Below are 25,755 nucleotides of genomic sequence, written 5' to 3' on the forward strand. Positions count from 1 at the left end.
CGTGCAGGCCACTAGTTCGTTAATAAAATTATATAGGTTTCATTTGGATAATTCTATAGTATATCATCTGTATGTTATGTGTTCATCACCTCCACCCTTGTTTCCCTCTGGTAATCACCATACTGTTGTCTGTGTCTATGAGCTATTGGGTGTTTTTTTCTTCTTTTTAATCTTTATACCTTTTTCACCTAGCCTGGCAACCAGCCTCCCCTCTGACAGCTGTCAGTCGAGAATATATATCTATGAGTCTGTTTTTATTTTGTTAAACATTTTTTACTTGAATGTAACATAGATGATATTCCATATTTCCTATTCCATCATACCAGAGACACAGTATGTGAGTGACCATTAGTGATGTTAAGAACGATTATTAATTTAGAATGATGATAGTGTGATCTCTCCAGTTCAGTTATATTTTTCTCTTTGCAACTATTAAGTAATCTGTGTGCTGTTGCTTTGGCATTATAAGAATGTTTAATTTCACCAATCTTCACCTAAAGATTTTAACACACTTAATAATCTTTTCTTGAATCAACACTTTTGAGTTTATGAAATAAAGTTTTCTAATTCTACCATTCTTTCAACATTTATTAGCTTTCTATGATGTAGGGATTTCCTTTGGAAATTAAAGCTATATGAATATCCTAAAATATAGTTCCTATTGAGAATGAAGAATAAATGTTTAATGTGTTCTCTGTTATTAAAAAGGTTGATATCTTCAAAACCAAACTTTCTTGGTTAGGCATATCTGTTTCTTTTGTTTATTGAATGGTCATATCATAAAATACTTACAGACCTAAGTTTTGTTTTTTTTCCAATTATTTTTAGATAGTTTTATTTCAATTTCACTTTTCTCTGTTATCCTTGGTCCTATGAGTTACAACCAGGATACCTATTCTGTGGTTCTTCAGGTATCTAATCCCTTTTCTTTTTCTTTTTTTTTTAAAAAAGTAACTAGGACAGGAAGTGTCTGCTACTTTTAAAATACATATATTTCAGAGAGGAAGGGAGAAGGAGAGAGAGAGACAGAAACATCAATGATGAGGGAGAACCACTGATCATCTGCCTCCTGCACTTCCCCCACTGGGGATTGAGCCCACAACCCGGGCATGTGCCCTGATTGGGAATCTAACTGCACCCATCTGGTTCATAGGTTGATGTTCAACCACCGTGCCATACTGGCCAGGCCCTTTTTCTCTTTATTGCACATTCAAAACCTAATAATGTAACTAATGCTTACTTAACAATCTCTATTAACAGGGCCTTTCAGTTTTAGACATGGTTATTCCTAAATTATAGGGGATAAGCAGAATACAAACTTAACTGGTTCTTCCAAAGTTATGTTGTGTGTCAGCATAGCTTTAGGAAAAGAGTCTAAGATTCCTGACAGGCTTGTGGGCTAATTAAACCACATTCCAGCCACCTAGTTTCTTTACAGTCCAGGGGTACTTTTCTAGGAAGATGTTATATTTTTATATTTACAAACATGAGCTCCATTTTAATAAACTTTTCATTTTAAACAACTTATTGAACAAAAGGGAAGAGGAAAGACTAAAACATGAAGCTAGACAAGAAATAACTTTTTCAATTCTAAAATACGTGCTCCCCCCAATAAAAATAAAATTGGGTCTTAAGTAAGTCCTACTTCTACTTATGTTTTTATTTATCTATTGCACACAGTCAGATGAACAACTCAAAATGCCTAAAGTCATTCTGGGCAAGTTGACAAGTATCCTACACATTGAAATGAGAAGTGGGAAGAAGGCCAGATTGCCTAATTGTTACTTGGGAATCTGAGGAGGTGGACAAGCCAAAATCTTTATGGGGATCCAAAGAATACAACTTCTTCCTTAGGCAGCAGGAGAAAACAATGGGCCAGATTCTCATTCTGTGTAATTTTATAGGATTCCATTGTATCCTCCATTGTTTCTTTCATGTACTGCCTGAAGGGGAAGTGTATTGTTATCTATGGGAGAGCTTCCATAAGAGAGTTACAGAGGATGAGAACATAGCCTCTGGGAAATTAATGAATGATATGGCATTCAGTCTAGTGTGGAACTTTCAGATAAACATTTTGGAAACTGTGTACCTAAAAGACTTATGCATTAAGGTCAGAAAGTTTTAGTGGCCAAGAGTTAATGACAGAAACAATATCCCAAATTGATTAAAGGGGCTTTGAAAAGAGCATTTTCAGGGGGACACAGAGAGGGTCTAGCCATGGAAGATGAGATTATCACATCTGCAGGAAGTCTTAGAGAACATATAATCTAACCTCCTCTTCATTTACAGATGAGGAAATCAAGGCACAAAGAGGTCAAGTGACTTTCCCGAGACCTTGCCCAAGATAATGTAGAGTTAATAACAAAGTTAAAACTAGAATCCATGATATCCTAATTACTTGATGCTCTAGTTCCACGAAAACTATTTTTTCAACTGGGTCTCCTTATTATGTGGAGGGATATCTATAGACATATATTCTTAAGAAGTCCTAGAAAAAAGAGCCTTATAAAAAGCTTTTTACAACTTTATTGAGATATATTTTAACAGACTTCGAAATTATTATTATATTTTTATTGATTTCAGAGAGGAAGGGAGAGGGAGAGAGAGACAGAAACATCAATGATGAGAATCATTGATCAGCTGTCTCCTGCACGTCCCCCACTGGGAATTGAGCGTGTAACATGGGCATGTGCCCTGAACCATGATCTCCTGTTTCAAAGGTTGATGTTCAACCACTGAGCCACACTGGTTGGGCTGAGGAATATTTTACATATTATAAAGTTCATTTAAAATACACAATTCAATGAATTTTAGTAAATTTACCAAGTTTTGCAACCATCACCATAAATAAATCAGTTTTAGGACATTCTCATCAGTCAATATCGTTCATTCTGGTTTACAATCAATCCCAGTTCCCACCCCCAATCCCAGGAAACCACATTTACTTTTACTGGACATTTTGTATAAATGGAATCATGCAATATATGGTCTCTTGTATCTGTTTTTCTTTTCACTTATTCTGTTTTTGAGGTTCATTCATATTGTAGCATGTATCTTAAGTTCCCGTTCAGTGCTGAACAATCTAGGTATATAACTATACCATATTTTGTCTATCCATTCAGTAGATGGACATTTAAATAGTTTCAAATTTTTAATAAAAAGTTTTAAATTCTATCTTTTCAATTTTTCTTTCAGTGTAATGATATAATAATTGCAAAGTTTTATATTTTAGACTATCTGGATAGCTAGACGATTTTGTAACAGAATACTAACAGGCAGGTTCAGTGCCACAGTTTGTATTCGTGGTTTCATTGGTGTCCAGTATCACTACTTTAGTTGTCCAGGATTAATGATAGAAGGACAAAGGTCGATTTTTAATATGTAAATAATTCACTTGAGTTAGGTGAAAGTCAAATGAGAAAAGCCGAGGGAGAATTTAATCATATACATGGCGCTGAGTAGCATAGGGTGTAGAACCTCAAAAAGCTTGTGTTACAGCAGTTATTTCTATTTTGGGAATTGTTAATTTGAATGTTAAGGGTTTTGTAACTTGTTATTTAATTTGTTTTGTTGTATATAAGCGCGATAAGCATAAAAAGCTTATATAGCTAGTTTTATATATAGTTGTTACATTATAATAAAAGTTATGTGAACACTGAGAATCATAAGAAATTTTTCCTTAAAAGAAGTCAGTGCTTTACTCAACTAGGACTAAGATATATAAAATAGCCAATATAAAATAACTATATAAAATAACTGAACCAGACTTTAAAGATGTTCTAACCCTTTCATTTTATAAATAAAGAAAAAAGAGGTGACATGACTTGTGCAAAATTATATAACCAGTTAGTGATAGAGCTGGATCTAAAACACAGGCTCTTCACTGCTATGACTACAAAACACTTATTTCAAGTTGTAGATTGTTAATCTCACTGAGCCTTTGGTAATTTTATAATTAAGACGTCACTGAGATTGAGACATGAAACAGATTCATTTTCTAAATTCTATTTTTCTACCAATGACTGAATAACGATTACAATGGAAACCTTTAATTTAGGATCTAAGATCTGGTATTCACATAGTTGACATGGGGAAGAAGGAAGAGATGTTTTAGCTAAATTCAAGATTTAAGAAACAGAATGGTATAACTGGAAAGAAGTGGAAGTCCAGGGTTCAACCTTCAGTTCTGCCACTAACTCAGTTTATGAACTGAAGACAGTCACATTGGTCTTAAATTCCCCCTTTTCAAAAATTTAAATTAAAAAATTTTTAAATTTATTGTTGACATTATTACATATGTCCCATTTTCCCTCCCTTCCTTGCCCCCCTCCACCCAGCCCCCGTCTCACCCCAAGCCTTCCCCACACTTTTGTCCATGTCCATGGATTATGCCTATATGTTCCTTGGTTAATCTCTTCCCATCGCATCCACATCTCCCCTCTAAGATCTGTCATTCTGTTCCATGCATACATGCCATTGGACCTATTTTGTTCATCAGTTTATTTTGTTCATTAGATTCCACATATAAGTGAGATTATGTGATATTTGTTTCTCTAATTGGCTATTTCACTGAGCATAATAATCTCCAGGTCCATCTATGCTTTTGCAAAGGTTAAGAGCTCCTTCTTTTTTACAGCTGAATAGTATTCCATTGTGTAAATGTACCACAGCCTTTTTATCCACTCATCCACTGATGGGCACTTGGGCTGTTTCCATATCTTAACTATTGTAAATAATGCTGCTATGTACATAGGAGTGCATATATTCTTTCTGATTGGTGTTTTAGGATTCTTAGGATATATTCCCAGAAGTGGGATTGCTGGGTCAAAAGGCAGTTAGTTCCATTTTTATTTTTTGAGGAAACTCCATACTACTTTCCACAGTGGCTGCATTCCCACCAGCTGAGTACTAAGGTTCCCTTTTCTTTACATCCTCCCCAGCACTTGTTGTTTGTTGATTTATTGATAGTAGCCACTCTGACAGGGGTGAGGTGATACCTCATTATAATTTTAATTTGTATCTCTCTTATGATTAGTGATGTTGAACATTTTTTCATATGTCTATTGGCCATCTATATGACCTCTTTGGATAAATGTTTATTCAGTTACTTGGCCCATTTTTTAAATTGGATTGTTTGTCTTCCTGGTGTTGAGTTAGTATGAGATCTTTGTATATTTTGGAAATCAACCCCTTATCAGATGTATCATTGGCAAATATGTTCTCCCATTTTATTGGTGGCTTCTTTTGCTGTGCAGAAGCTTTTTAGTTTGATGTAGTCGCATTTATTTTTCCTGTTTCTCTTGCCCTGGGAGATATATAGGTGAAAATATTGATGTGAGCGATGTCTGATTTTACTGCCTATGTTTTCTTCTAGGATTTTTATGATTTCTCAACTTACATTTTAAGTCTTTTATCCATTTTGAGTTTATTCTTATGTATGGAATAAGTTGATGGTCTAGTTTCATTTTTTTGCATGTGCCTGTCCAATTTTCCCAACACCATTTATTAAAGAGAGTATCTTTACTCCACTGTATGCTCTTGCCTCCTTTGTCAAATATTAATTAACCATATTTGTGTGAATCGATTTCTGGAGTCTCCATTCTATTCCATTGGTCTATATGCCTGTTCTTGTGCTGGTACCAATCTGTTTTGATTACAATGACTTTTTAGTATAGTTTGATATCCGGTATTGTGATCCCGCCAACTTGGTTCTTCTTTCTCAAGATTGCTAAGGCTAGTTGAGGTATTTTTTGGTTCCATATATTAAATCCCCATTTTTAAAGTAGAGATAAGGAATGGAGAGTAGATTCGATGGCGTCTAACATTTTCTTTTAGCTCTTCCATTCAATGAATTTTAAGTGTTAAGGACTCATCTATTATAAACTCTTGTCCCTAATCAGAATCTCGTCTAATTTCTGCATTGGTTAATAATGTTATTGCTGTATCTGCCTACATACCCACCCACTCACCTACCTTATTGTTCACTATTTCCTAACATGTAACTTAAGTTCTATTCTAAAGGATATATCTACTCACTCCTATGTATTTGTGGTATATAGTAGGTGCTCAATAAATGTTGAGTGGATGCATAAATGTGTGAATGAATGTGTATATACCTACTTTCTGTCATCCACCGAGACCTGTTTCTGGCTTCCTGATCTTATTTATGCTATAACATTTAATGATGTGCTTTTCTTTACTAATGCAAAGTAAATGGTCTTTGAATGGCAATTGATTAGTTTTTATCCCCAATTAACTCATTGTACATAGAATCAATACCACATAATTTACACCTAAATAGTTTCTTATATATTTGTTTCATTTCTCCAGGTATATTGTTAAGTCCTTTGAAAACATAAGAGGGCATGCCTTTCACTTCATTTATTCTTCTTAGTGCAGCATTAGGTGTTAAACTTTAACAGTTAAAGACTTGATTGTCAACTCCACACAGATGGTATACTGTCTTTTCAAAGCCTTAAGGAAAGTACCCTACCCCAAACTTAAATGTCCACAAGAAGCTCAGCCACCCTTGTTTTATTTTCAGAAGAGGTTTAAGGAAGGTGGTTATCACTCTTTGCACACACCTCTATAAAAACTTAAAGACCATTATTCAAATACAATATTTATCTTCCTTACTTTCTTTTTCCAGTCGAAGAATTAGTTTCACATAATTAGTTAGTTCTTTAGACCTGATTCCATTGAGTTGTACATAGAGAGTCTTGGACTGTGACACAGGGTTGTAATCAAGGCTCTACTACTTACCGATGTCTTTGGGAAAGTTACTGCATTTCTGGGCTTCTATTTTCCCATATGTAAAATGGGGAGCAATATCTGTCCTACCTTACAGAGATATTATTAGGATTAAATGTTACTATAAAAGACCTTTACACATTTTAAAACTCTGTACAAATATAAAATATTATTTTCCTATTGCTACTAGAATAACAGCATTATCCTTAAAATTATAATGTAAGAGATTCATTAAATAAACATTGAAAAAATATATATATGTGAAAGTTGAAAGAAACTATGCTATAGTGCTGACATTAGTTATTTTTGGGTGATGGAATTATGAGCTATTATTTCTTTATTTCTATTTTTCTGCATCTTTTTCAATAACTATTATCCTTAGAATCTAAAAAGTTACTTTAAATTTACTCTTAGTGCTCTAGCCGGTGTGGCTCAGTTGGTTAGAGTGTCATTCCGTGCACTAAAGGGTGGCAGGTTCGATTCCTGAGCAGGACACATACCCAGGTTGTGAGTTCGATCCCTGTGTGTGGGAGGTGACTGATGATATTACTCTCTCTCTTTCTCCCTTCCTCTTTCTGAAATTGAATAAAGAAAATGTACTCTTAGAATCAAAAAAGTTACCTTAAATAAAATAAAGACACTATGTAAAAACAGTATTAAAAATAGGAGCTATCAAGTCTGGAGGATTCTTTAAAAGAGAATATCAAGCAAGCTTTCCACAGTTGAAAGATTAAAAATTTCTGAGTAGAGAGTATTAAGGTAAACTGCAGAGTTTAGCTAAGCTTTTCAAAGAAGAGGAAAGTTATCAAGAACTTTTATCTTCCATCTTTTTTTTTCTCTGAAGTCTTTCTACTAGATATCAGCATCACTTGTCCTCAAAGAGTATCAAGAGGTGAAAGACTCAGCATGGAAAACCTCAGAAAGGAAGCTCAACGTTAGAATTGCATAAAAGAGACCACAAACTCCTGACCTGGTTATTGTCCTCTGCCTCTCCCCACTCCCCAAGAGCAACCAGCATTAATCTGGTGGATCTTGTGATGTTCAGAATGTATTGACAAATCCAGTTCCAGCTCAGCTTTTATCTTAATTTACTGAGAATTCTGATCAGTAGTAGTCTTTTGATTTCAGCCCTGTCTCCTCCTAAGTATCATTTCCACTTTTTAATATGTTCTCATAATTCCCACTCCTTACCCCTTCTGATTAGGGTCTCTAAGCAGTGGTTCTCAACCTGTGGGTCGCGACCCCTTTGGCGGTCGAGCAACCCTTTCACAGGGGTCGCCTAAGACCATCCTGCATATCAGATATTTACATTATGATTCATAACAGTAGCAACATTACAGTTATGAAGTAGCAATGGAAATAATTTTATGGTTGGGTCACAACATGAGGAGCTGTATTTAAAGGGCCAGAAGGTTGAGAACCACTGAGTCTAAGGGATTAAATGGGATGACTACACATACACAAACTGGGACACTTTTAAGAGTGAAAGAGGGAAATATTAAAAATTACACTCAGACAACAGGCAAACACTGAGACTGTAACAGGCAACTTGGACATATAATCACTTTAAAATTAAGCAAAGTGAGGAGATTTAAGAGAGGAGAGATGTTTCATGACATCTTGGTTTCTGGCAAACTAGAAACGAGGTCAATGTGCCATAGTTTTTTCCCCATTACCTTCTACTTCTAATGGGTGTTAGCTCATGAATGTAGAAATCATATTAGCACTGTATTGGAAATCTGTAATTAAATGTGGTGAAGCAAAATTTCTATGCTTCTTTTTTTAATGTTAAAGGTTCACACAGGGCAGTTGTTTTGCAAAGGCGGGTGGGAATTGCAAAGGTTTTCCCCTAGGCTCTCTTGCATTAAGAATTATTGCATTTGGCTACTTTTCAAGCAACCAGATGTGAAGTAAGTAAATGCCCATTTGGATTACAAATCTCATTTTAATATCTTTCAACATAAATAACAATAACAATAGTCAATACATTTATTTAAAGGTTCCAAGAGGTGAGAGACATTAGCCACAAAGAAACCACACTCCAGAAAAGCTAGAGAAAGCAATGGTCATATTAAAAGACTTTAAAAATGATCTAAAAAAGCTTATTTCAATGAAGGCAGTAAAATAAAGATTAGTTTGATGGTTGCAGTTAACCAAAGTATCCAAAGTAGCAACCAGAATAATTCAATTCAGTAAATTCTTAACACTTGGAAAGTCTTAATCATATGACTTAATTATTAAAATTAATGTATTTGGGGGTTATTGAAATTATTGTATTTGTAGCAACAAGAGCTTTGATGATACCAGTCCTAACATATTCTTTGGAGAGTATACAGAGCTTTAATACAGACTAAACAATTTTCAATATCAAATTCCTAACAACCAACACTTCATATCAATCTGAAACTACAAGCTACCTTGAAAGAAAACAAACAGTAATTGCTATCACTCCCAATTTTGTAGTATGATGGATCCATTAATCTGACGGATCTGGATTAGGCTAGTCTGATGACAGTCCCACCATTTATGTCCACAGTCATAAATAAAATTAAGTTTTGGGAATACTCAAAATGAAGGTGAAAAAAAATAGATACAAATTTAGAGCAAATAAAGATCTTAAACTGTAAAGAGCTATATGGCAGGGTAACAGAGATAAAGGTAGACCAAGTGAACAGTTGAAGTAAATGTTGGGACATGAAGAATCTCCTGGAAGAATTCAAGGTAGGGCGACTTTCATCACAAAGTATAAAATAAGCAGTAACATCAAATAGTATCTTAAAATGATTTGACTTTGGGTGGTGAACACACAATGCACTATACAGATGATGTATTATAGAATTGTACACTTGAAACTTATATACTCTTTTTGTTGTTGTTAATCCTCACCCGAGACAGAGATAAACATCGATGTGAGAGAAACACATTGATTGATTGCCTCCCACATGCACCCCAACCGAGGCCTGGGATCGAGCCTGCAATTGAGGTATGTGCCCTTGGCCAGAATAGAACCAGAAACCCTTTAGTCCTTGGGCCACTGAGCAACCAGCTAAGCAAAACTCATGTACTCATATTAACCAGTCACCCCAATAAATTTAATTAAAAAATTTAAAAAGTATAAAAAGTATTTTTACATATATTATTTCTTTAATCTTGAGAGGTGGTAATTATTTCTATTTCATTGGAAAAAAAAAGGCAAAAGAAAAGAAAACTGAGGCTCAGGGGAACCATGTGACCTGGCCAAAATCATTTAAACAGGAAGTAAAATATGAACTTAAAAATGTAACACAAATCAACAAACATATGCTGAAAGAACCCAGTCAAAAAACTTTGCTGTTTACAAGACACTGTGGGAAATACAGAGAAGTGTAAGCCTGCCCTTAAGGAATTTATATCTTGTTGGAAAACAAACTGCAAAGAGGTGAAAAGTAATGATTCATGATTTGAATAAGAATTCCAGCCAATCGATAAAAGAGATGTCACAAGGTAACACCTGGTTAATTGCCAAATCAATGAAAAATGACTAAGTTTCACAGGGACTCTGAAGAGCATGTCAAAATGGAATGATTTATGGAAATGGCTCTGTGGAGGAAATGGGATTTCAGCTAAGGTTTATATAGTGAGCAAGGTGTAGAAACTATAAGACAGTGACCGTGTATCTATGTCACTTTCATATCTCTGTCACAGAACATCAATAATTATTACTGTATGAATAAAGACCATTGGCTGGTTGACTGATGAATTGATTAATGATTGAATGAATGAACATACAGAAAGGAAGAATGGAGCATTCAAGGCAAGAGGAAGGAGCATTAAGTATGTCTAAGGGATGGTGAGTACAAATTATTGTGCTTTATACTAGTCTAGTAAGTGACTTATACAAGGTTATATAGTTATAAGACATTTCAGGAGCTAGAATTTAGGTCTTCTAACTTCCAGTGATGAATAGACGTGTAAATGAAAAATTTAAACTAGAATCCCAGCATCACCAGTGTATTGACTCCTGATTGTCTTCAATCCCAACTGGAATAATCTGGAGCCTGTTAATCTCTGAAGCCTCCTCCAACTCCCTTTCTCCATTTAAATCAGTAAGTAAACTATGCTTTTTCCCACCTCAGAGCCTCCACACTTTACTAGTATTTCCTGTCTGTAACATTGTTCTTCTCACAGCTCTCTTTAACTCCTATTTTCTCTTTGACCGTAAGCAAAAAAAATCACTTCCCCAAACCCTCAGACTAGGTTAAATCATCCTGTTTATCACTCTATACAACTTCTATTACCTATCCCTTTCCTCCCTTGCAGCACTCATTTTAGTTATTACTTGTTCATTTTCTGCTTTCCCCACTACATTATAAACTCAATGAAGACATGATCCCTGCAAGTAGCACAAAGAACACTGAATAAAGCCTAGAAGACTTGAGTTTTAGTGCTGGTTGGTTTTATTGACTTGCTGTGTTATGCCAGAAGTTATTTGCAAGGGAAAACAAAGCTTTGCCAATGCCGTAAGTTATTTACATTCTCTAGGCCTCATTTGTAAAAGGAGAGGAGTTGGATTTGGCCAACTAATGTATGGATCCCTCTTCAAGAAATGGGATCCCTTATAGATCTGCCAAGGATATGTCCTCAGACTCTCCAGAGGTCCTGTAACCCTAGGTTGAGAAAACCAATATAAGAAATCATTAAAATGTCCTTGAATTGTGAAATTTGGGCTTTATAATGACCTTTTAGATTATTATTGATATAAAACACATTATTTTTAAATTATAAAACTCTCAGAACCTAAGAATATATTTGTGAATTCCCAAGAATTTGTGGATCCCAGTTTGAGAGAGATGGTCTCTTCCAGGTCTAAAATTTCATCATTCTAAGAAAATGGATATTTATTTTCCAGAGTACTTCTAATGAATCATACTCTACACATGGGCTCATTAAATTGAGATATGTGAGAGAATACAAGGAATTCCATAGCATCAAGGAATCCAGAAAAATTATTTTGTATGAACAGAGACAGATTCTCTGTTACTGATTTTGGCAATGAAAGGCTGATAGAAAGCATTTCATTGGGCTCAAATAAAGTTATTCTTTTGATATATGGGAGAAGTATGTAAAAACATGAATTAAAAAGTGAAAGAACAATAAAAAGGCAAAAAGAAAACAGCCCAATTAAAAAATGGGCAAAGAAGTTAAATAGACATTTCTCCAATGACATATAGATGTATGCACATGAAAAGATGATGGACATGATTAGTTATTAGAGAAATAAAATCAAAACCACAATAAGACGCCTCTTCACACCTGCTAGGGTGGCTATAGTATGACCCCACTTACATGAAATAACTGGAATAGGCAAATTCATAAAGACAGAAAGTAAAACAGAGATAACCACAGTCTAAAGCAGGGGTGGGCAAACTTTTTGACTCGAGGGCCACAATGGGTTCTTAAACTGGACCGGAGGGCCGGAACAAAAGCATGGATGGAGTGTTTGTGTGAACTAATATAAATTCAAAGTAAACATTATTACATAAAAGGGTACGGTCTTTTTTTTTAGTTTTAGTTTTATTCATTTCAAACGGGCCGGATCCGGCCCGCGGGCCGTAGTTTGCCCACGGCTGGTCTAAAGGGTAGGTAATCAGGAGATGTTATTTAATGGGCACAGAATTCTTGTTTGGGATGATGAAAAAGTTTTGGATATAGACAGGGCTGATGGTTGAACAACATTGTAAATGTAATTATGTCATTGAATTGTATGGTTAAAATGGCAAATTTTATGTTACAAATATTTTACCACAATAAAAAAAATTGAGAAGATATAGCTTATTATTTACTGGTTGGACATCTGAATTGCTAACCTGTTAATCCTATATAATAAAGAGGTCATATGCAAATTGACTTTCATGCCCTCACACAAGATGCCCGCCCCCATGTGGTCACAAGATGGCCAGCAGGGGAGAGCAGTTATGGGCAATCAGGGCAGCAAGGGGAGGGCAGTTAGGGGCGACTGGTCCATAGGGATTGGGCCTAAACCAGCAGTTGGACATCCCCCAAGGGGTCCCAGATTGGAGAGGGTGCAGGCTGGGCTAAGGGACACCAGGCCTCTAGTGATCTAATAAACAACACATTCTTTTAATAGGCAAACTTGTTCTACAATAAAGGATCTCAAGAATTAGAAGTAATAAGTGTATTACTAATCATCTAGTCTATCTGTTTATTTTGGAATTATGGAGTTCCCCATAACTGGTTCAGACCTATCAAGCAGTACAAACTTTAATTTTATGGCTCAAGTTAAATATTAATCATCCTTAGTGATGAATGTTAAAGGCCTGAAGGATCAATGAAAACAGTTGAACTACAAAACTAAATACTCTGATTTATTATTATTCTTTTTATCCCCTTCAAGTGGACGGGATAATAAGTGATTAAATGACTGTCAGACTCAAGGACAGAGTATGATTGTTCTACAAATTAGGCTCTAAGAGCAGAACTTAACACTATTTCTTTCAATTTTTACCTTATAGTACACAGGTTTTGCAAGGGAAAACAAAGCTTTGCCAATGACATTTAGATACTAAAGAATTATTACTAGTATTAAAAAAAATATTTTGTTTTTGATTTCAGAGAGGAAGGGAGAGAGAGAGAAAGACAGAAACACCAATGATGGGAGAGAATCATTGATTGGCTGCCTCCTGCACGCCCTACACTGGGGTTCAAGCTCGCAACCCAGACATGTGGCCAGGAACTGAACTACTGAGCCATGCCAGCCATCCAAGAATTCTTTTATTTAATTTGTTTGCTTTGTTTTTCAACTTGATGAGTGATTCTAATAGAAGCAAATGGCAGTTGTGGCTGAAAAACCTTGGGATTTTAACACCTCTTTTGTAAAATGGCTATGTTTCAAAGGACTTTCCTAAATGTAACTCAACTGTACTAGGGAATAGTTATCATTCTTTCTACCTCTTCAGACTTTGGGTCTCAGCCCTTTCTCAGCAGGGCCAAAAGAGTATTCATGCCAGCTGTCATCTTACATTCTCTGTTGTGGTCTTCATTCACTTTTGATTTGGGCTCCTGGCTGTCTTTAAAACAAACCTTGCCAAGTTAAGTTGAAAGAGACAATGTCTTTAGTTTTTCTCTGGCTGCTTGGAATTAAGCCCCTGACAGGAGAAAGGTGACATCTACTCATAATAAATATTCTGTTCTTCAGGCTTCTCTTTACTGGACTCAGTACCAAATGCCCAAAGGCCAGGCTCTCAAATTATCTAAATATAAACAAAATGCTTGTTACCTGACTGAGACCTCATCTGCCAAGATTCCACTCAGACTACTGATTTATAGGGGGTCCTAAGTTTCTAAGTGCAGAAGATTGTAACACCGCCTATGATCAGGCAAACAGAATAGCTAAAATAAAATCAACAGCAGCCCAAAGAGGAAGAAGCAAATTGGACTAAACAATCAGCTTCCTTCTTTTACCACTTGATTTTTTTTCACCCTACCTCTCATTTTAAATTACAAAATAACCTATTTTGACATAACTTATATGTTTGTATATCATAGTAAATTTGTCACTTTAAAAAAATAATTCTGTGAAGTGCGTATTTTGAAAAAATAGGCAAATACTTAAAATTGAATGAGCTTTTAAGGGAGAAGTATAAAATCATTCACCTTCTTCCTTAAAGTTCATATTTTCACAGGATGGCTGATTCCATAAGACATGCTACTAGCTGGACTCAAAACCCAGAATAACTGCAGTTTCCACTGAACATTCAGCTTTTGCATACTTGGTTGTCCTGCCCAATATTTTACTTTCTACCTAACAATCAGCCATTTATTAAAATCTGCATTTCCATGTATCCCATGTAAACAAATACTCTCTCTACCTCAGGGAAAGGGAAGACAATCTACAAGGGTGAAGCTTGGTAATGAAAGAGAAACAAAGACATCTTCCAATGGCCAGATGACTGAAGATAAAGTAGGCTAACAGTGAAATGTCAACTCCGGCTCTCATTCCTCATCAGAAAGATGAGAAGAATCAGTGACTCCCCGAATAGCAAGAGGGAAAATTGATAATATTCAGAAAGTAGTACAGAGTATACAAAAACATTTGGAAATATATTCCTGCAGTTAATTTTCCCATTTAAGAACACTAACCAGAGATGTCTTTGTTGATTTTGTTACAGCTGTAATTTTTCCATTGTATGAAGCATTAAAGTTACAAATCGGCTTGTTGTTTTAGTGATCTGGAAAAAATATATTCTGTATTACTAGATTGTTGTCAATTTAAATCTACTTCCTCTAATTCTCAGCTCATTTTGGCAGAATACTTCTAACTAAAAGTGTAATAAACTATATTGTCATCCTACAGGGTTTTTTACAACTCCATCTACCATATTTAGGGTTGTGGGGGAGGTAGTAAGAACCTATAAGGAAGTAAATGGTATTATGGTGACATTTTGTAACCTTTAGCTAGCCCAGAAACAACTGAAATCATGTGTTTAAGATGGGAAGTGTTACTAAATTTGGAATGACTTTGTGGCTTTATTTTTTCTTACACTAGCATCACTAAATTTGTTAATAAACAGATTTCTGTGGTTTTTTTCTAAATCATTTTTTCCTCTGTAATATAAAACACAATTCCTTTTCATAAAGTAAATACGCTTGGAAATATTCAAATTAAAAATAGATGGGAAACTAGATGGGAAACTACTATAACTAAATTTTAAGTTACTACAAAATATATTTTTGAAAATTCCTAGGATTTCCAATTAAATGTCCATTAATTTCCCAAGTTTAGTTCCCTTTTGATAAAAAAATCAACATTGCAACCAAATAAAAAAAACAATTAAAGTTATATAAAAATAAGGCACTACATGAAAAGTGACTAACCACACAATTAACATGTCCCTGAATTGTAATGGAAGAGACTGAGATGAGAGATTAAAGAGGAGAAAAAGAATGGGAAGAGTACTATTCGAAGCCTCTTTATTGGTGACATTTTATTTTGTGATTCAACTTTCATTCAATCAATATTTATTGAGTAGTATTATGTAGCAAGCATTATGCTGGATGCTAAGGATACATAAGAGAATAGAATACAGTCCTTGCTTTCAAGATGGTTTACAATTAGTAATACATTCAGACATTTTAATACTTTTTAATAAGGGAAAGAAGAGATACATCCAGAAACTCTGACTTGTGGACTTAAATTCTAAAAATTTCCTTTGTATCTCTAATTTTAGTTATCATACAAGTTCCTTTGATATATAAAACTATATTCTTGCCATAATCTATGAATGCTTAGAAAATTAAGTATTGGAAGGGTCCTTAAAGATCAATTCATCTAATCTAACCTAATTTGTTGAATGTATGGGAAAACTGAGGCTGGAAGAGAGAAAGTGACTTGATTAAGAACACTTACCTGCCACATCTATATTTTTATGTGCTTTCTTCCAACTTTGGAGGTATCATTATAACTAGTGCTTTTATAAATCTACTAGAGGCCCAGTGCACGAAATTCGTGCACGGAGGGGTGGTCCCCTCAGCCCAGCCTGCACCCACTCCAATCGGGGACCCCTCAGGGGATGTCCGACTGCCGGTTTAGGCCCGATCCCAAACCCCTCTCACAATCTGGGACTGTTGGCTCCTAACCACTCACCTGCCTGCCTGCCTGATTGCCCCTAAATGCCTCTGCCTGCCTGCCTGATCGCCCCTAACTGCCCTCCCCTGATGGCCTAATCGAGCCTCCAACTGCTCTCCCCTGCCTGCCTGATCACCCCTAACTGCCCTCCCTTGCAGGCCTGATCTCGCCCCCAACTGCCCTCCCCTCCCAGCCTGGTTGCCCCCAACTGCCCTCCCCTGCTGGCCTGATCTTGCCCCTAACTGCTCTCCCCTGCTGGCCTGATCGCCCCTAACTGCCTTCCCCTGCTGGCCTGATCACCCCTAACTGCCCTCCCTTGCCCGCCTGATCTTGCTCCCAATTGCCCTCCTCTGCCAGCCAATTTGGTTCCGATTGGTCAGTTTCTATGCCAGTCAGCATCAAAAGCTCCACCTCCTACACAGCCATTGGCCCCTCACCGTGGACCCAGATTTGGTTCTGATCGGTCAGTTTCTATGCCAGTCAGCATCTCTGGGCCTATCAATGGGGCCTGATCAGAAAGGCAGGGCTGATCAGCAGCCCCGGTGGAGGTCTGGAGAGAAATGGAGGCACGGCTGTTGGCCAGGCCGGGAGAGAAAGAGAGGCAAGTTCTGATCAATGGCTGCCACAGAGGCCACAGATCAGACCCTGCCTCTCTCTCTGCAGGCCTCTCTCCGGGCCTGATCCGCAGCCCCCTAGGCAGTCAGTGCTGGGTCGGGGCGCCTGCAGTGGCCCCAGTCAGTGCTGGGTCTCCATGGCAACCCAGCACTGACTTCCAGTCTGGTCCAGCCTTCAGTCATAATCGGTCATTACGACCCTGGCTCTTTATTATATAGATGCTTGACTGACTCCTTTCTCATTTATCTTTCCTTGTTCTCCACTGGGACAATCGTCACATTAACTTCATTACCCTTTCTTCCAAATTTAATGGAAGCAGACTTTCCTTAGAGGGTCTGTCTCTTTTTTAATGTCTAATCTGAGATCTCACCCCTACAATATTTCCCCCTTCGCCACTGACTTGCACTCTTCCTTACTTTACTTGATTCAACTGCTCCAGTAGAACTGTCCTATTCACTGCCCCAATCCTCAGTGGTCTAAAGTCACTCCCTCCTTCATTCACAAAAGATGGAAAACTACCTATTACCTTCTAAGCTTCCTGATATATCCATTCCTACCACTACACTTAAGCTGCAATATTAAACTGTGATCTCCTCCTTGCAACTGTGAATGGCCTTACTCCTTTTTCTATTCTTTTGACTTTTCATTGTCATTTTACATATTTCAGTTTTTTAAAAAAGTAATATCGGAAATCAGAAGGACTTCAGTTTAAATCAAGATTCCATTTCATACTAGCAAATTATTTAATCATGCTAAACTTTATTCACCTGTAAAATAGGGATAATCATAATTCCCAGTGTATAGGGCTTTTGGGAGGATTAAATAAGATTATATATGTAAAGTTATTATAATGGCAGGTACACAAGAGGTGATAGGTGTTGTTTTCCTTTTCTTCTTTTTAAAAAAAACCATATTTTTATTGATTTCAGAGTGGAAGGGAGAGGGAGAGAGAGCTAGAAACATCAATGATGAGAGCGAATCACTGATTGAGCTTCTGCACGCCTCACACTGGGGATCGAGCCTGCAACCCGGGCATGTGCCCTGACGAGGAATCAAACCATGACCTCCTGGTTCATACGTTGACTCTCAACCACTGAGCCATGCCGGCCAGGTTTAATATATTTTTATTGATTTCAGAGAGGAAGGGAGGGGGCAAGAGATATAGAAACATCAATGATGAAAGAGAATCACCAATTGGCTGCCTCCTGCACACCCCCGCAACCCAGGCATGTGCCCTTGACTGGAATTGGACCTGGGACCCTTCAGTCCGTAGGCTGACACTCTATCCACTGAGCCAAACCAACTAGGTCTCCTTTTCCTTTTCTTAAAATTCTTCTCATCTGGCATCAATGATACTATTTTTCTACTCTCTCATCTTCCTTTTTTAAATTGAAATATATTTGACATATAACATCGTATAAATTTAAGCTGTACAACATGTTAATTTGACATACTTATATACTACTAGAGGCCTGGTGCACAAATTCGTGCACCAGTGGGGTCCTTCGGCCTGGCCTGTGGGATCGGGCCGAAACTGGCTCTCCATCATCCCCTGAGGGGTCCCGGATTGTGAGAGGGTGCAGGCCAGGCTGAGAGACCCCATCGGTGCACGATCAGGGCCGGGGAGGGACACAGGAGGTTGGCCAGCCGGGGATGGACAGTAGGAGGGCTCCAGGGCATGTCCGGCCCATTTTGCCCAGTCCTGATTGGCCGGACCCCAGCAGCAAGCTAACCTGCCAGTTGGAGCATCTGCCCCCTGGTGCTCAGGGCACGTCATAGCAACTGGTTGTCGACTGTCTGCCTCCTGGTGGTCAGTGTATGTCATAGCGAGCAGTTGAGCGGCCTTAGCATATCATTAGTATATTACGGTTTGATTAATTGAACGGCCAACCAGCCGACCGGACACTTAGCATATTAGGCTTTTATTATATAGGATAATATAATTGGCACTGTAGCATATTTAGCCCCTCAATCATACTGCATAATTATCATTTCCACCATATGATCCAGAAATTCCACTCTGGGTATATATCCAAAGGAAATGAAAACAGGATATGCACTCCCATGTTTACTGCATCACTATTCTCAATAGCCAAGAGATGGAAATAACTAGGACAGACAAATAAAGGAGATGTGGTATACATATATACACACACAATGGAGTATTATTTAGCCATGAGAAAGAAGGACACCCTGCCATTTGGGACAACATGATGAACCTTGAACACATCATGCTGAGAGAACACATCAATGATGAGAGAGAATAAGTGAGATAAGTCAAAAGAGAATGTCAAGTACTTTATTATCTCACTTATATGTGAAATCTAAAAAAGCCAAACTTGTAAAATAAATAAATAAATTTATATACATATATAAATATATAAATATATATATAAAATATGTAAAATAAATAAATATGTAAAATAAATAAATATATATGTAAAATAAATAAATATATATATTTATAAAAGCCTAATATATAAATATATTTATATATATATATATATAAGCCTAATATGCAAAGTGTCCCCTTGGATTAAAAGGCCAAACTTGTAAAAGCAAAATAAAATGTGGTTACCAGGGATAGGGGGACAGGACAAATGCTGTTTAAGGGTACATACAAACTTTCAATGGGTAGTAAATAAGTCCTAGAGCTCTAATGCACAATATGGTAAATCTAGACAACAATATCTATAATAATAAAAGCGTAATGTGCTAATTAGACCAGATGTCCTTCTGGACGACCTTCTGGATGAAGCCCGGGCTACGAGGGAAGCCCGGGTCCTGGGTGCCAGAGGGAAGCCAGTACCAGCAGTTGGCAGCCGGCAGCCAGTAGCCAGGGGAAGGAAGGCCTACTTTTGCACGAATTTTGTGCATTAGGCCTTTAGTTGTATTATAATTATCAAACTTGCTAAGATACTAGAACTTAATTATTCCAATCACTAAAAGAAACAATTAACAAAATGTAAAGGCAACCTACAGAATGGGATAAAATTTTTGCAAAGTTATCTATTGGATAATGGGTTAATATCCAAAATATATAAAGAACTCATACAACTCAATAGCAACAACAATCACCCCCCCCAAAAAAAAATCCATTTAAAAAGTAGACAGAGGAACTAAATAGACATTTTCCCAAAGAAGACATCCAATGGCCAACAGGTACATGAAAAGCAGCTCATCACTAATCATTAGGGAAATACAAATAAAAACCACAATGAGATATCACTTAACACCTGTTAGGACACCTATCATTAAGAAGATAAGAGATAATAAGTGAAGGCCTGGTGAGGGGGTGGGAGTGGGGAGAAGAGTGGTCAATAGGGGGGAAAAAAGGGGACATCTGTAATACTTTCAACAATAAAGATAAATTAAAAAGAAGAAGACAATAGATAACAAGGATGTGGGAAAGAGGGAACCCTTGTGTACTGTTGGTGGGAATGTAAATTGGTTTAGCCACTATGGAATAAAATATGGAAGTTCCTCAAAATATTAAAAATAGATCTATCTTCCTCTTTTAAACTTTACCTTTATGTTGTTCCTTAAGACTTCAGCTTTCAACACATTCTTTACTCCATGCTAACTGGGCCCAAATCAACATGTCTAGTTCTGACCTCTGAATCAAGGTTTGGTCCCATATCTTCACATCTCTCTAGGATATTTCTACTGAGATATTCCACCTTCATTTCAAATTCAACAAGTCTGAAATCAAATTCATCTTTCTTCTCCAAAAAGAATCTGTCTTCCATATTTCTTTTATTTATTTATTTTTATATTTCTTTTAATATCTCTATCACTCTACGTCAACCAAAAGTTCATTTTTCTTCTTCTTTTTCTTTCACGCTCTTTATTCAGTCACCAAATAAGTTATCAAAATATCTCTCTCACTTGCCCATTCCAAACAGAGCTGCTTTTATCATACCACTTCCCAACCCCCAATTCTTCAAGTTCTCTAATGCCTCCTGGACAAAGTCCACGTTTCACATGGACTTTGTATCCAAAGTTAGCCCTTGTCCTCTCCCTATGTGAATATGCCACTGATTGTAGAATACAACATGCCCATTGATATCTTGAAATTTTTTCCCCATAATATTCCTCATGTTTAAAATTTCCATCTTCTTCCTTCGCATGTATTCATATCTTTACTTTTAGGGTTCAGCTCAGGTACAACCATTCATCAAACAACTGTTGACTATTCCAACTCTTCATGTGTGTCTTCTATGAACTTTTACTACATATTTTTCCTCAGTGACACATTGCCCTGCTCTATTATTTAATTCTTTCATGTGTTGTGTGTATTATCTTTGTCTTTGCGACAAGACTGTGATCAAGAATATCTCATAATACTATTTTGTCTAGAACACTGCTGGATATATAAAAGTAGCTCAATAAGTATTTATTTAATAAATAACATATACAAATAGGAGCAAAAGAAATCTCAGTATAAATAACTATTATAGCCTTTTACTTGACTTACAAGCCCTGCTTCAAATGCTATAGAAAGTTGAAAAGCCATAATTAGTCTGTAAACTGAATATGTGTCACCCTCAAATTATAGAAGAAGTAGCTGATAAGGTACCTATGTGCTTTTATGAATTCATTTTCAACATTTGATAAAAAGCCCATGCAAAGGTTAAATTTATAAAATTTTAAATACATATTATATCATGAAAACTCTTAATATAATTCAATTTTGTACCATGCTTTGCATCTTTAGTTGGTAAGTTTAAAAAATAATATTTAGGCAAGACTGCTAATAATACTATGCTTAACTAGTAGAAATAAAAGTATATCTGAATCATTTAATTTCAGTAGTATTACAGTTTTATTACTTTTATAATATTTGCTAGAAATTGTATAAGTACTAGGGATACCCAGAAAACAGTCTCTGTTCTTAAGAAGCTCACTCCATAAACTATAAAAATCAACAACAATATATGATGATTGGCACATTCCAGTCATGAACCAAATGCTGTGAGAGGAACACTGAGCAGCCGGTTTGACTTAACTATAATATTTGTGATAGTAAATAGATTGAGGCTGACCACAAAGTCTCTAATGCTCCCTGAAAGAGGGGTGAAATGTAAACATAGTGTGTTTAGAAAGATAACTCTGCCAACTGGGAGGACAAACTGAAAATGGTAGACTGTCGAGTCAGAGGACAATCTCTAACTCAAGTGAGGAATACAGAAAATCTGAACTAAAAAACAACAACAAAAAACAACCCACAATGCAAATAAACTGGTTGGAAAAACAAATTTATAGCAGCAGCAATCAGTAGGTTCATATATAAAAAGATCTTCCCCTCCCCCCACTTTTGGCACCAGAGATCAGAAGTGTACAAATAATTTACTCGTCTTAGATTCTTGCTGTTGCTATTACTTTTATTCCAAAGTCTGGTGGATAAAAAGTTACTCCATAAATTGGGAACAGAAGTGGGCAACATTTTTTTTTAACTTTCATGTATCACTAAGGATGAAAGTCAAGTCCCTCCACCACATTCCAGCCATCATTCATCCCGGGTCAGTTACTTTTTAAAAAGGATTGGAACTTAAAGGAAGTTAGTCTACTTTGTCAGGCACAGAGGCATTACATTTTTAAAAGTGTGCTTGTTTCCACTTAGCACTTTCTCTGGTGAATATGTGGTTGGATATAGATCTGCTACATCTCACCCTTTTCATGTTGGTGCATAAAATAAAATTAAAAAAATGAACTAACATATACAATGAAGAATTTTAATGTTTTTCCTGAGTAAGATATTAAATAGTTGCAGAAATTCTTTGAACTTATCACAATGGTAAGAATTTAAGCAAATTATATTTCTTATTGTGTGGCAATACATTATTGTGAAACTGAAATAACTAAATGCATAAATATCTAATTAATTCCAATAAATGGCTTGCTACAGATTGGGTCTCAATAGGAAGCTACCAGGTATCCTATATAATAAAAGGCTAATATGCAAATCGACTGAATGGGGAACGACTGGTCACTATGATGTGCGCTGACCACCAGGGGGCAGATGCTCAACGCAGGAGCTGCCCCCTGGTGGTCAGTGCACTCCCACAGGGGGAGCCCTGCTCAGCCAGAAGTCCTGAGCCAGGCTCATGGGTGGTGAGCGCAGTGGTGGTGGTGGCAGAAGCCTCTCCTGACTTGGCAGCAGCACTAAGGATATCCGACTGCCGGAAGCGGGCCTAAGCCATCAGTCGGACATCCCCTGAGGGCTCCCAGACTGCAAGAGGGCACAGGCGGGCTGGGGGACCACTCCCCCGAGTGCACGAATTTCGTGCACTGGGCCTCCAGTGTTCTTATAAAATCCTTGAAATACTCAAAACACATAATCATTATTAAGAAAATGAATAGCAGTAGATCAATAAGGCAAAAAACAATTCAGCTCTGCTTTAATTGGTAATAAGAAAGTAGAATCTAAGGAATAAAGATGTACATTTTCTAAAACAATAAATAAATAAATAGATAATAAATAAATAAATAAATAAGTATTCAAGACTGTGTTCCAACAACACATGTTCAAAAAAAGATTAGTATGTTCTAGAAAACAATCAATCCTTTTGGCAAAATGTTATACTCACCATGATGGAACAGCTTCCACTCAAATCCCACCCTCTTAAAGAATGACTTGGGCCTGGCCTGTGTCTTAGAGGTTGAGCATTGACCTTTGATTCCCAGTCAGGGCACATGCCCAGATTAAGGGCTCGATCCCCAGTAGGGGACATGCAGGAGGAAGCTGATCAATTATTCTCTCTCATCATTGATGGTTCTATCTCTCTTTTCCTCTCCTTCCCCCTCTGAAATCAATAAAAATATATTTTAAAAAGAAAAGAATGGCTTGGATTGGTCAGTGAGTAGAATACTGTAAGGGTGTATTGGTGACTTTTAGCTTGAGCGGGAGAGAATAAATTACTTGTCCTCTGTATATTTTGATGTCTTCATTTAGAAAAGATAAAAATTAAAGGCAATTATTGTAGTAATCCCTTAAAGATATATAATTCTGTAAAATTTTTCTACACCCTTTGTATATTTCATCTTTTTTGATTCTCACAATAAATATCTTAACAGATAAGGAAATTGATAATTACTATAATATTTCTTGAGTAATACTCCTGATATTTCCACTGAAAGTAACAAAAAATATTTTGTGGTTTATTAGTCATGGCATATTTCTCTGGTTTTTCAATAGATTGCTGAAAAAAATTAGATCATGTCAACTGTATTTATATTTCAGTGGTTACTTCTGTACACAAAAGTGCTCTCAATTTTACAACACTATCTGGAAGAGGTTCAACAACACGTTGTTAATACTCCACTCCTACAAAATAATTTTAAAGCTCCATGGGAATTTAGATTTGCACAAGTTATTAGGATGTGACCTTTCCCTTAGATTTCTTATTTTAGGATTGACTTAACATGGTATTTCCCCAGTGGGAGCTGTTGTACTTCCTTCGCAGATAAGAAAAATAGTAATCACAAATTATAGTGAGTAAACTTAGGGAAACATATATTTCTATGATGCTGATGAAACTAAAATCTTACGACCACAGTACGTATTCCTTGGGTTTGAGAGGAAAGCCATGTGGCTTGCTAATAAAAGAAAACAAAAGTTATGCCATTATGGTATTTCCCTGAAATTTATTCCTAATTGTTTCTAGTCACAGCTAACAAGTCTTATGACTTTTAAAGATTATTAAAGAATTTACGTCACTAAATTTCCTATATCCTGTCTACTGGGAGTATAAAAGGTTAAAAATATCAAACTTTTAATAATTTAAATGATTTCAGATCACAGGATCTGGACTGAAAGACGGAATTAATGAGGGTAAAGAGAAAAAAACTAAAATAACATGAAAGAGATCATAGTTGCTTCACTTATGTTCCATGGAATAATAGTGGCTTCCAATTATTAACCTCTTACTATATGATATAGTGGTAGAATTTATGCACATTATATTTGTAACATATGACTTACTGGAGATATTCAAAGAATTAGGCATGCTATAGCTAGGACTATAGAGCTCATTATTAGCAATTTTTTAAAAAATGCAAACAAAATTGTGGAAGGGGAGATAATGAAGATATGCACATTTTTTCTAACTAGTCTAATTAGGTGTCAAAATCAATAATTTTACATAGTGCTAGCTAATGAAAACATTAAAATTAAGAAATTATGAAAGGATTTAAAAATTTTCCTCTTATGAGAATAAAAGTGTGGGATATCAATGAAAATTAAGTAATCACCAAAATTTTTTGTATCCTCTTATCAGACATACTTGTACATTAGGCTTTATTAAAATTACTACTTTGAGAACACTGCTTTATTTAAATTATTACTCAAGAATCTTAAATAATCAAACCTCTCCCCCTACCATGCATTCTACAGTTTAACAAACTGCTAATTCATAGTTTCTATATCACAGAAGTTTTTCTTTTAGGCTTAATTTTTAGGAATTAATCCTCTACATTTTATAGTTGTGAATGACATTTTTAAGTAAAAATAGTGCCCATTGTGATGGAGTTATACATTTTTCTAGAAAATATTATGTAGTTTACTAGACAAAGCTAGGTTTTAAATCATTGTTTTTGAATCAAAAGAGATTTAAAGGTTATTTAAAAGATTAGAAGTCATTAAGAGATTAGAGGTCATTTGTCGAAATCCCTTAATTTTTATAGACATTGAGGGTCAGGGATAGCAATGTATTCACTTTCTCAAACACTACACAGACTTATAAAAATGTGTGTGTATATATGTA

General features: G+C 36.2%; 1 protein-coding gene across 2 annotated transcripts in view; it reads right to left on the reverse strand.

Annotated features, from left to right (window-relative positions):
- Window positions 1-25,755, reverse strand: part of PPARG (peroxisome proliferator activated receptor gamma) — a 106,096-nt gene that overhangs the window by 75,237 nt on the left and 5,104 nt on the right. Inside the window, exon 2 of one of the 2 annotated variants that reach the window (XM_023749650.1) lies at window positions 14,890-14,978. The exons of the other annotated variant lie outside the window; for it this stretch is intronic. The gene's annotated coding sequence lies outside the window, so the exon portion shown is untranslated. The remainder of the gene's footprint in view (window positions 1-14,889; window positions 14,979-25,755) is intronic. 2 annotated transcript variants of the gene reach the window in all.

This window comes from Myotis lucifugus, unplaced genomic scaffold (assembly GCF_000147115.1).
Source record: "Myotis lucifugus unplaced genomic scaffold, Myoluc2.0 scaffold_8, whole genome shotgun sequence".
Lineage (NCBI taxonomy): Eukaryota > Metazoa > Chordata > Mammalia > Chiroptera > Vespertilionidae > Myotis > Myotis lucifugus.